At 43.1% G+C, this 12,228-nt stretch overlaps 1 protein-coding gene across 4 annotated transcripts in view; it reads left to right on the forward strand.

The window, feature by feature from the left end:
* The first annotated feature begins 775 nt into the window (after positions 1-775).
* The window catches only part of Ankrd12 (ankyrin repeat domain 12), a 107,332-nt gene continuing 95,879 nt past the window's right edge, over positions 776-12,228 (forward strand). For 2 of the 4 annotated variants that reach the window (XM_057754165.1, XM_057754189.1), the window contains exon 1: positions 776-978. The gene's annotated coding sequence lies outside the window, so the exon portion shown is untranslated. Of the gene's footprint in view, positions 1,101-1,431; positions 1,482-12,228 lie in introns of those variants that run through there. The other 2 variants (XM_057754175.1, XM_057754183.1) reach the window with 2 other exon arrangements.

Genomic DNA, 12,228 nt, shown 5'->3' on the forward strand with positions numbered 1-12,228 from the left:
TCCAGCTTGTGACAGTCTTAAACTTCTCATTAAGGTACTAACGGATACTGAAGGAGGCCACAGTTAACGATGAGGGAGAGGATGGTTTCCTGTGGAGTTGTAATTTGGGTGGTTAAGGCACAACGGTTGCAGGCTAACCGCTATAGATAAAAGCCTTCAGAGGAAGTCTGAATACAAGCAGCTAGCGAGATGGTAAAATTTCCTCACACACCCCATGAGACACAGGGTCGCATGTGGGCAAATTGAAATTTCTGTCCAGAAAGGTCACAGGATCGATCGTGTGGCTAGGAGCGGACGTAATGCCGCGTTCATTGCTACCAGTGATCATAACGGTGCTTTGGGGACTGGGTGCGACCGTCCGGAAAGCAGCTGTCTGCACGCACTGCGGCTCGGACGCCAACGCGGACCCGCCCCACACCGCCGAGATGCCCTCCCGCCGGCGCGACCACCGCTAGCAAATCCGTCCCGGTCTCCAGTCGATCTGCGGCCCCAACTCAAACCCAGCAAAACTAGGTGCGTTCCCTTCGCCGAGCGCCGGCACCGACTTCGCCTTGCACGCGGCTCCCACCGCTCCGCGGGCGCGGCTGGCCCGGGAGGCCCAGGACTTCCGGCCCCCTCCGCCCCTCCGCCCGGTTCCGTTCCGCACGAACCCAAGCCACCACCGCCGCCGTGCTCGCCGATCCTCCGGAGAGTCAGGGACGGGCGCGTCGGGGGCGGGGCACGGCGGTCACGCCGCCCGTCCCGTGCCTGCAGGAGTCACGTGCCCGCCGGGGTCACGTGCTCGCGCCGCAGCCAATCGCAGAGAACGCTGTCCAGGAGCAAGGAGGCTGTGGTGAGAGACCGACCAAGACCGGAGATGTTTTCAAGCCTGGCCCCGGCGGCATTAGGGGTTGTTGCAGCGGCGGAGACACCGGCAGCGGCGGCCACCCGGAGGCCCTCGATCAGGGGCTGAACCCTTCTGCGTCCGCCGAGCCTCGGGTCCGTGCGGGCCAGGGGGGCGTGGCGACCAGAGGGGAGGAAGGAGGGCGCGGTTTCGAGTCTGTCCCGGGCACCAGGGAGGAGACCCTCAGTTCTGTGCCCCGTCTCCTCCCCGGAGTCAGGTAGGGGGTTGCGCCTCCGCCAGCCGCACCCAGCCGCCACGCGCCGCCCGGCCCGGTCCGGCCCCAGCCCGCGGCGCGGCGCGGCCGTCCGGACCGTGACAGGCCGTTGGTGGCCGCCCCGCCCGGCATCCTGACGGGTCGCGGCGCAGGTGGGGCTGCGGCTGGGCGACGCTCGGGCGGCGGCTAGCGCGAGCGCCTTGGCCGCGGCTTACCGGAACATGGCGCGGCGGGGAGGGCGCCGCCAGCGCACCGGGACGGGCGGCTTCGCGGGGGCGCGCCTGCCGCCGCGCGCTCCCGGTGCCAGGCGCGGTGCGTGCGCGGATGTCGGTCGGAGACACGGTGCGGGCCGGGGCGTAGGAGGCGCGGTGGGTCCCGGGAGAGGTGCGTGAAAGCGAAAGAGCTGAGGCTGGTGTTGTCAGTTCTTTCTTAAATGCCTGTGCGACCTGCCCTTGCCGGCGCTGGGCGATCAGGTCTGAGTTTGTGCCAGTTCCGGCTGGGATGATGTTGGGAGACCCTTAGAGCACGTTGGAATCTTAGATCTGATTTTGAAGAGTTATATGGGGTGACGCATCCTTCAGGATCCGAAGCGCTGAATAAACGGTTGTCGAAAGAGGTCACCGAAACCCAGCTGACAGCTGTTTTAATAATCACAGTGAGACTCGTTGAGGATGGAAGTGGGCAGAATTGCACTAGTTGAACACGTAGGGAACATTTGATGCAGTGTGTTGTAGGGACTGTAATTTCCGCCGGACACCTTGTAGATCCAGCAATCGATGACGCTTTGGGATTATCACTAATTCTGTGGTTGAGATGAACCCTGCATTCTCAGTCATGTGTTTTAAAATGGTCTGAGTCGATTATGAAGGAAGACGAACTCTTCATGTACTCATTAAAAACATATGCTTAAGTTGGCCGTTAAAAATCTTGGTTACTGATCTTTTTCAATTTCGTCAGTCTTTACACAAAGGCTTTCCTAGAGATTAACTCAAAACTGGCAATATGTGCTCTGTTGGTGTCCAGTTTAAACCACTGCGTTAGAATCGCCGACGTAAGGATGAAGATGTTCTGTTACCCTTTAAGAACATTTCAGTACAACATTTAATATTTCAATACATTTGTTTACGTGTGTAGGTATGGGTGCAGAGGTTACAGGACAACTTCCTAGAGTTGGTTCTCTTTTTCCACTGTGTGGGTCCTAGAGCTCCGATTCAGGCCCGTGTTTTGGTTTCAGGTAGCTTTTACACTCTGAGCTATCTTGACTCCCTACTGTGAACTTTTTGATAGGGCTTTCATTTGGGTTAAAAGCAAAAATATATAAAAATTCGAAAAGCTTCTCCCGGAGTTGATAGAGTGAGAAAGGCTTGGCACTTAAGAAACCTTTATGCTTGATAGAAGCACTCATCAAATTTCTGATGCTCAAGAGGGGCGGTGGTGGCGCAGCCTTTATTCCCAGCACTGGGGAGGCAGAGGCACAGATCTCTGTGAGTTCGAGGCCAGCCTGGTTTACAGAGCGAGTTCCAGGACATCCAGATCATTACACAGAGAAACCCTGTCTTAAAAACAAACAAACAAGCAAACAAACAAAAAAACTCAACAACAACAAAAAATCTAAGGCTCTACATGACAGCTCAACTCAGGACAAACCTAACTGTTCAACGAGGTGTTCTGTTTTGGAGAAAGGAAACCAGAGGGTTAAGTGTATATTAATTTGTAGAAGATTTAAAGCTGGAGAAGTAGAAAGAAGATGGATCAGCTGCTGCTGCCATAAAACAAAGTCAATGTTTCTTTGAACTTTAAAATTGTTCCTATGCAGCGTATTTTATTTTTGTTTAATCAAGTAACAGAGGGTCTTCCTGGCGGGGGGAGTTGGAGGTCTTTCTCAATTTCTTACAGTTTCTGTATTTTAAAGTTGTTAACATAGTTTATGGACTAAGCAGAGTTGGAACAGTGGGAATCTCTGGGTGTGCATCCTATGAAGTCTGTTTGAGGAGGAGTCAAGAGAACAATAGTGAAAGAGCCCAGTGGCTGAAAATGTACAAAACATTTGTCTTGGTAGGTTTTGTTTTGTTTTGTTGATTTTCAAGACAGGAATTCTCTGTGTAGTTTTGGTTGTCCTGGAACTCACTTTGTAGAGCAGGCTGGCCTTGAATTTACAGAGATCAGCCTGCCTCTGCCTCCCAAATGCTGGAATTAAATCCTGCACTACCACTGCCTGGCTTTTGTATTGGTTTTTTAATTCAGGAAAAAATACTTGCTGAACTTTATAGAGTACTGGGATTAAAGGCAGGATATAAAGGCATGTGCCACCACACTCTGCAGTTAATTTTTCTTAAAAAAATTTTTTTGAGACAGGGTCTCTCCCAGACTGGCTTTAAATTCAGAATGTCTTTGAAGGATCCTCTTGTGTACTATTCCTTTTTTTTTTTTTTTTTGGCAAGCTCTCAACTGAGTTACATCTCAGCTCCTGTTCCACCACCCCCTTTTAAAAATGTTTATTATCTTTTAAATATATTTTGTTTTTATTTTGTGTACATTCATGTTTTGCCTGTGTGTCAGTGTGAGGGCATCAGAAGCCCTGGAACTGGAGTTACAGACGGATGTGAGCGTCATTGTGGGTGCTAGGAATTGAACCCAGGTCTCTAGAAGAGCAGTTAGTGCTCCTAACCACTGAACCATCTCTCCAGCTCCTTAAAGGTGTCGGTGTAGGCATGTACAGGAGTGCAAGGTGTCTTCAGAGGACAGAGGAATTGACCCTCTGGTACTGGGGTTACAGGTGGTTATGAGCCATCTGATGAGGGTGCTGGGACCCCTCATCAATGCAATACTCAACCCTTTTTAATGTTTTGTTTCCTGAGTGGATCCTCTTAAATGGACTAGACATACTTTTCATCTTTCTTGTGTTAGCCTCCCAAATACTTCAGATTATAGGCTTGTCCTACCAGTTCTAGTTTTCTTTTTTTTCTTTTTTTTAAATTATTTATTTATTTATTATGTATACAATAATCTGTCTCCATGTATGTCTGCAGGCTAGAAGAGGGCACCAGACCTCATTACAGATGGTTGTGAGCCACCATGTGGTTGCCGGGAATTGAACTCAGGACCTTTGGAAGAGCAGGCAATGCTCTTAACCACTGAGCCATCTCTCCAGCCCCCCAGTTCTAGTTTTCTTGAAGAATATTAATTTCAGTCTGAAAAGAGAATGGTTAGTGAGATTAGTCATCTCTGTCATTGTAGGAAGTTTAACTCCTCCAGCATATAGATTTAAGAACTTTGGAGTATCTTCAATTAGGTAGAATCTCCCTTAAACTTACAGTGGGTCGCTTCAGAATTGTCTTTCTGATGGGGAATTTATTTGCTAACTTAACATGTATTTATTATACCCATGTCATGTACAGGGCATATTTGAAGAATTAGTCTTAGGACTAGAAGTGAATTCACATTTTCTAGTCCATGTCCTTCATTTTCCAAATGAAAAAGTAAAAGCTTGGTAAGAAGGTACATGACTTAGAGTTGTCTATATAACCTTAGTGATTTGTCTAGAAGTTTCTTGCTGTGAGATGCCAATGTGTCCTTTATTTAGGAGTAGCTTTATGACGTAGAAGAAAAAAGACCATGAACTATAACTGAGAAAGTATAGATTTAGGTTCTTTGTCACTTTTATTTTTTCTGGCAAATCCTATAACATTCAGAACTTTATATTCTTCACTTACCAAAAATAATTTCCTGGGGTTGTAGAGTGCCTTCTTGGAATGTGTGAGGCCCTGTTCAGTCGGCACCATCACTATCACTAATATTGTTATTATTATTATTCATAATTTCCACAGTTGTTGGGTACAACAAACGAGAGCACACCAGGAAGTACATTGTACAGTGGGAACTTTTATACAGATAGAACGTGATGATGCTACTTTTACAGAAAATGTAGTTCTCAGGCGTAACAAGATGCTTCACTTCAGTCCCTAGGCTTTTGCTTAGCCCCAGCTTTGTTATTTTCTGCACCTGCTATTTTGGGGATTATAATTCCTTGTAGATACATTTTTTCCCAATCCCTACTTAGTTCTAATCTTGGTAAAGAGGCTTATGAACATTAAACATTGCTTTAGCCCTCCGATTTCTCTTGGAGAACATAAAGTACAGCATTTTAAAACATTCTTGTTATACACTCATGCATGCATAATTTGTTTTCTTAGCAGACAATGGCTTTTTAAAAGCAATAGTGAATGTATTGATGAGAATTTGTCTTTCTGGTTTCCAGATATGGCAGAGCCAGAAATAAATTTTCTTTATAAATTTGATTTTGAAATATATAAAAAATGCTGTGCTGGCTCATGCCTGTAATCCCAGTGTTTAGGAGGCTGAGGTAAAAGACTCACCCCAAATTCTAAGCCAACCTAGCCACAACATGAGTTAAAGGTCAGCAGCCTAGGTTAGAGTGAGACCTTGCATAAATATATAGAATATGTCATAACTTTGTCTTTCTTTCTTTCTTTCTTTCTTTCTTTCTTTCTTTCTTTCTTTCTTTCTTTCCTTTCCTTTCCTTTCCTTTCCTTTCCTTTCCTTTCCTTTCCTTTCCTTCCTTCCATCCTTCCGTCCTTCTTCTTTCCTTCCTTCCTTTTATTTTTTTTTTTTTATTTTTTTTTTTTTTGGTTTTTCGAGACAGGGTTTCTCTGTGGTTTTGGAGCCTGTCCTGGAACTAGCTCTGTAGACCAGGCTGGTCTCGAACTCACAGAGATCCGCCTGCCTCTGCCTCCCAAGTGCTGGGATTAAAGGCGTGCGCCACCACCGCCCAGCCCTTCCTTCCTTTTTTTTTCTTTTTTGAGACAGGGTAGTCTTATGTAGCCCTGGAAGACCTGGAAGTCTCTTTGTAGACCAGGCTGGCCTTGAACTCACAGAGATCCATCTGCCTCTGCCTCTCTAGTATTGTATTTATTTTTTATTTAAAGTGCACATTTTTCTAGTGTTTTCATTGATATTGAAAATCAATAAATTGTTACAATGTTGCCTAAATTATCAGAGTATTTTTAACTTTGAACACACAAAATATTGATTATCAGCCATTCACGCCTTTAATCCCAGCAGAGAGGCAGAGTTAGGGGGATCTCCATGAGTCAGAGGTCAGCCTGGTCTAGAGTGAGTTCCAGGATGACCACATTGTTTGAGTGCTCTGTGGGAGTCTTGTTCAAGGTTTAGTCAACATTTCAAAAGCCTATAAAACAGTGTTCTAACATGGCAAATTAAGCTGATGCTGTGGATAGTTATGAGATATTAGGTGTTCACAAGCTAAGTAGTAACAGCTCTGTGTGTGTTAGCCATTTCTCTCTGGTCCCTCTTTAATGAAAAGTGGTTAGCTGTTTCTAAAGAACTCTAAGGTAATATTTATTAAATCTCATAGTCCATGAAAAATGCATGAAGGGCAGTTGTTTTGCCAACTGGGCAGCCAGAGAGGAAAATGAGAATAAGTATTTTATAAGAATACTGGAAAATAAGCCAGTAGGGTTTTGGCAAGATGCATGTATGGACTATTTTCTATTTCTCCCACCCCCTTTCATTGTTGGAGGTAGATCTCATGGCCTCAGACTTGCTGGTCAAGCACTGTACTTTATCTCTGAGCTCCATATCCAGCCCAAGATAAGGAGCTTGTCACCAAGAACTTGAGTTGGTTCTTCAAACCCACGTGGCGGGAGGAGAGAGCTGACTCTTGAAAGCTGTCCTCTGACTCCATGTGCATACTGTGGCACATGCGTGTCCCCAAAATAAATGTCGAAGAAGTGAGATGCACTAATCCCAGACCATAGTGACTAAAGGAGAAAAAGAGCATACTGAACGCATATAGCTCTTTATAAACATCTAGAGCCAGCGAAGGGAAATTTGAGTTTGTCCAGGTTAGAAAATAGCATCCGAGAAGAGGTTTCCATATTTCTTACTAGCGAGGCCTTCCAGAAGTCTGCCAAATTAAAGATTTTAGCTTTAGTCCCTAGAAAGTTTAATTGAAACATAGAACTTAAGTATACAAGGTAAATTATGAAATAAATTATAGTGTAGAAGTTATTTTTTTTTTAAATTCTTAGAATATAAAAGTTGTTTTGTCTGCTGGAGAGATTGCCCAGGGTTTAAGAGCACTTCAGTTTTTCCAGAGGACCTGAGTTCAGTTTCCAACATCCACATCAAATGAGTTACAACCATATGGAACTTCAGCTCCAGGGTAGCCAGCACCACACACACACACACACACACACACACACACACACACACACACCTTAACAGTATTTCCAATAGCCACACCCCCTAACAGTTGTCTGTTGTACTGAAGTTGGTTACAGATATGTAGTAGTTTGTCTTTTAGAATATCATTATGTATTTGAACCACAATTGGAATAATTACCACAAATACAAGCAGTAAATACTTTTAACTATTGAAATTTACAAGTGTATGTCATAGTTTTTCAGATTATTTTCCCTACAGGGAATTTGCCCTCATTCTGCATCCAATTTTCATTGTATTTTTATCTATCTATCTATCTATCTATCTATCTATCTATCTATCTATCTATCTATGGTCTTTTGAGATAGGATCCTGCCATGTAGTCCAGGCTGACCTGGAACTCACTTTGTTGACAGATAGCCCCAGAATTTGTGATCTGGATAACAGGATGGTACCACCAAGACTAACTTCTACCTTCTAATGGAGAACAAAAACCATATGTGATTCTCTTTTCTGCCTAGAGTAGCTATGTTGACTCAGGATAAAAAGAAGGCCTTAAAAGTTATAGGGATTTGCTGTTAGCCTTGTTTACTAGTGAACTCCAGGCTAGCCTAGGCTACATAGTGAGACATAGTCTCCTTCCCCAAACAAACAAAAAAGTTACAGTGGTTTGAGTTTACAAAGTACATTTTACATCTGAGTTCTTTGATTTTTCACAACTATTTGTGAGGCATAAAGATTTGTCAGATAACTTCATGGATCATGGATGGAATCTAGGTTAAAATTGCTGGGAGTCAGCTTAAACTGCTTTGAAATTCACTTGTGAGTGAGAAATGTGAATAAACCTAAAAGAATAACAAAGAAAGACAAGTATTTTAAATAGCTGAGGTGATTGATCATCAGTAGGGATTATTTAATCTTCAGAAGTTATTCCCATCTTCCAGGATGTATAAAACACATCACAGATTAAATAATATGCTATTTAACATGCAGTTGAATAGGACAAAAAAATAGCTTTTTACTGAGTTTCTGTTTTTCTTCATGTTATGAAAGGTAAACAAGAGGTTGCTTGGTAGCATCTCGGCTTACTCATTCTGTCCTTTGTTGTGAAGAAGGAAACTCTGTGGTTCTTCATTCTCCTGGTGTCTGTGCTCTTGCTCTATAGATGGCTATTCAAAATAAATAATACTTATATGGGGATTTACATAAACTCACATTTGTGTTAAAATTATATTATCACTTTTATTCTAATATTTAAAAAATACTTGTTTTTTTTTTTTTTTTTTTATTTTCATGTGGTACCTGTGTGGTGGCCAGAGAACAGCGGATGGGACTCAGTTCCTGTAGATCCAGGCATGTAGCTCAGATCCTCAGGCCTGACAGCAAGTGCCTTCCTTATCCAGTGGTCTACCCCACTGGCTCTTCACTGTACTTTTTTTTTTTTTTTTTATGTATACAATATTCTGTCTGCATGTATGTCTGCATGACAGAAGAGGGCACTAGACCCCATTACAGATGGCTGTGAGCCACCATGTGGTTGTCAGAAATCGAACTCAGGACCTTTGGAAGAGCAGACAGTGCTCTTAACCTCTGAGCCATCTCTCCAGCCCCCTTCACTGTACTTCTTAAGGCTTTACTCTGTGTTGTTGTAGAATGTATTTGTCTCTAGCTATATGAATTTGGATATTAGCTAATATATGGAAAATAGTATTTATATTTATGAATTAACACTTCATATCCTTTAGACATTTTATTCTCTTTGTTCCTTATTCAGATTTTTAGGAGTTATAAGAATTAAGCAAATAATACTCTAACATGTATATTGCAGTTTTTATATTACTGAGTTAACTAGTGCTACTGTTAGATCAGAAAACTATGTACTAGGAAATATTTTAGTTCTTTAACCCCTTCTTCTCCTGTCTTCTCCTGGTGAACATTATTAGATTTTCACAACTTTTATCTTAAAATTCTTTTCCTTTGGAATCATGGGTTTTACAGCCCTTTTAAAAGCCTCAGAAGAAACTTCTAATTGAATCATTCCACTTTTACTATCCCAGTTATGACTCTGGTAGTTGTTTCTGTTAGTTGCTGTATGACTTCATATAGAATGTTCTTACTTTGTAGCCCAGGCTGGCCTGAACTTGTGACAATATTCCTGTCCCTAAGACCTGGAATTAAAAGTGTGAGCCACTAGATTGAACTCCTACCTATTGCTTTTATATATACTCATGTTGTCAGAAAGTCGAATGGGGTGGGGAGAGGGAAGGTGGGAGAATTGTGGTTGGAATGTAAAATGAATAAGAAATTAAAATAAAATAGAATGGTTATTTTTATATTATTATTATATTATATTATAATATTATATTATATTATTATTACTATTATTAATGAAGATAGGGTCTCATTGTGTAGTAGCCCTAGTTGACCTGGAACTTGCTATGTAGACCAGACTAGAACTCACAGAGATCTACCTGCCTTTGTTTTCTGAGTGCTGTGATTATGGGAATGCCCAGTCATGCCTAACTTATTTTTTTTTTATTTATTTGTTTATTTTTGTTTTTTCAAAACAGGGTTTCTCTATGTAACAGTCCTGGCTGTCCTGCAACTCGTTTTGTAGACCAGGCTGACTTGAATTCACTGAAATTTGCCTGTCTCTGCCTCCCAAGTACTGGAATTAAAGGTGCACGACCACCGCTCCGCCTTTATTGTTTTTAATTATTTTATTTTATGTTTATTAGTGTCTTACCTGCTTGCATATCTGTGTACCAAGTACCCGCAGAGGTTAAAAGAGGGCATTTGTGGCAGTCAGCAGGTTGTTAAGGGCAACAACTGATTGATTCAGCTATTTTTTCAGTTCATTCCATTCAAGGTAGCAAGTGAAGTCATGCTTGGCAAATAAACAGTATAAGCAGTTCTCTAAGTAAGTAAATCACTAAATAGATCAATAAACCAGCATCTAATAATAAGTATTTTTTTTTTTTACTTCATTCCCTCCTTCCACCTTCACAACTCCCCATGAATCTACCTTGAAGAAATGGGTTGGTGCTCCTGACTTAGTGTCTGTATCGTGCTCCATTGGCTCTCAGTTGTCTCTCTCCCCTTAACCCTCTCTAACAACTTTGGCATTTTCTTGTACCATTCCTGACTGATTGCATAAAAACAGTATTTAAAGCCTTGCACATGCCCCCCCCCCCTTTTGGTGGTAATCAAGTCTGATCAGTCCTCTGGTTTTGGAGGATTGTTGCTCTCTAGGTGATTCTGAAGAGTTTTCCTGAACGACAGGTAAGTTTTTTTGATCTGAGTAGAGAGCTTGTGTTGAACTTTTGGTGGATGCTGTTGCAGTGGTATCTGTGGTCCTCGGCCTTATCAGAGTCGTTCCTAACAGGACTGATGAAAGAGTACAGGAGTTTTTGTATTTCTTGACTCTAAAGGATGTAAATGTTGTTGAACCTCACTTCCTGGGTGCACATCTATGTTGGGTCCCAAGAATACAAGTTTGAAGCTGTCTTCTGAGGCAGGTGAACTATGCCCCATTAGCAACTATTGCTCTTTTAAGTAGTCTGGTACAGTCCTTTTAATTTTTTTAAAAATGAGATAGGGTCTCTTTGTGTAGCCCTGATTGTCCTGGAACTCACTCTGTAGACCAGGATAGCATCAAACTTAGAGATCTGCCTGCTTTTGCCGAGTGCCAGAATGAAAAGTATGTGCCACCATTTTACAGCTTTAATTTTTGTATATTGGTTTTTCCTGTGACCTGAACACTAGGTGGCCCAGTTAAGCACACCCCTTTTGTGTTGGTTATTCAGTCTGCTCCAGTATAAATAACCCGGCTTGCAGGTAAACACGTCCTGCAATCCTGACCTGGGTTAAGGAACTCGTGGCTGGCATTTATTAAAGCCAGCGTTTTGAGACATGGCTTTCTCGCATGAATAACTTCTCTATGGCCAGTCTCCATATTATTCCTTTTTTCCTTTAAGACCCATTACAACCTTAACCACTTTGTCCCTCTGTGGGAGCTTCCTTTCAGGTCCCTTTTGTGACAGAGTCCACACAACCAGTATTTAAGACTACTAGGTTCCCCCATAATTTTTTTTGGGGGGGAGATGTCCTCTAGCAACTCATTCATACGCTGTCACTATCTGGGGCCATCCCCAAAGAGAATCATAATTTGTTTTCTTGTGTAGACAGTTCCCACACAGCATGATGAACTTTGAGGGACATTCCAAGTATCCCCTGAAGGAGATAAGGCTGAACCCCTCTGTGGGGCAGTTAGTTATATTGGTGGATGTCCAGGAATTGAAGTTGCCCTGGAACAGATTGCTCTTCAGATGAATTTGTATGCAGGGGTACTAACTCAAGTGTACTTGGGAGGACACCAGGAGGTAGAGTAGGAGCTGAGCCATTGTTCCCATTCTGAGCTAACTTTTGAGATGGTCAATGTAGAGGCTGGTTGAGTCTGGGACTCTCATGGTTGGCTCCTGGCTTGGGTCCACAGCAGCATTGGTGTAGGTGCTTTGTAACCTACAACTGCTGGTGACACCTGCAACTTTAAGAACTGAGGGAGTGGTGAGGATTGGGCAATTTTTCATGCATATCAGCCAAATCTTTCAAGAGCTGCTAGAGGCAGGTGTGTCCATACTCTCAGAAGTCCCCTGAGTCCCTTGGAAGCAGTGGAGGTGGGCAGCCAGACATGACCTTGAAAGAGGAATTACTGCATCCATCCTAAACACTAAAAGTGGCAGAATTTCTGGCCAAGGGAGCCTGTGTCTTGGCAGTGCTTGGCCACTGCTATTTTAAAGGTTCGATTCATTCTCACAACTCGGCCTGATGATTGGGGGCAGTACCCTGAGTGCAATGTTCACACTGATCTTCTGTGCAGGTAGGAAAAGCTTCCACCCACACTGAAAAGTGCACACCATAAACAGC

The sequence above is a fragment of the Chionomys nivalis genome, chromosome 2 (assembly GCF_950005125.1).
Source record: "Chionomys nivalis chromosome 2, mChiNiv1.1, whole genome shotgun sequence".
Taxonomy (NCBI): domain Eukaryota; kingdom Metazoa; phylum Chordata; class Mammalia; order Rodentia; family Cricetidae; genus Chionomys; species Chionomys nivalis.